This window comes from Meleagris gallopavo, chromosome 1 (assembly GCF_000146605.3).
Source record: "Meleagris gallopavo isolate NT-WF06-2002-E0010 breed Aviagen turkey brand Nicholas breeding stock chromosome 1, Turkey_5.1, whole genome shotgun sequence".
NCBI lineage: Eukaryota > Metazoa > Chordata > Aves > Galliformes > Phasianidae > Meleagris > Meleagris gallopavo.
In genome coordinates, this window is record NC_015011.2 from 167,037,763 (window position 1) to 167,038,580 (window position 818).

Here is an 818-nt window from a genome sequence, read left to right on the forward strand (position 1 = left end):
TTTTTTTTCCTTCCGTTTGTTACTAAAATCAGTGCCTTCTCTTGCTAGAAGTTTGTCATAAAATTGGTAACTTGAAATTTTGGCACAACTGGAATCAATAGGATGCTTGCTCTTCAACAGCAACATCTATCCAATAAAAAATAATAATAACAAGGGAGCAGAGCTCTAAACAAGGTGCCAGAACTTTAAAGGTAAGCTGTTGTAACACAGCTCATGTCTAAAAAATTCAACATTTACCTAAAACCAAATATTTCTCTCTGTCTGCATGTCAGAAGTTATCCCTAGTTCATGAACTATGGCTGTAACAGTATTTAACCCATCAATTGCAACAATACCCACATTTTTACAAATGCAGTTATATACTAGCTACCCATTACAGCAGCACTGTCATCTCACCAGTCATCAGGAGCTCAGCATGGCAATACCATGGTGACAGAGGGTACCATACTGAAGATGGTGAACAACTAACACTGATCTACAGAACTGCCACCAATGAGCATTCATATGTGAGGCTTCTCTGCTTCAGGCATGTAGCAAAGATGGGACCCTTCTCTTCTCTCTGCTCAAAATTAAGTTCCCAAATAGAATCTCTTCTGAGGTTTCAGAACAACTTTCCCAAGCTTAATTTGTCAAAGCTTGTGCTTATGTTGGTGCTCACTGGGATAGGCATTGCAGGAGTCACTCAGGTATTTCTTCATTCATCGTGTCATGATATTATCAAATCATCATAAATCTCTTGCAAAGCATACCTCTCTACTGTCAGTTTTGGCTAAGGCCTGCAAGGATGACAATCAATTTCCTATTTATTTATTTACTTA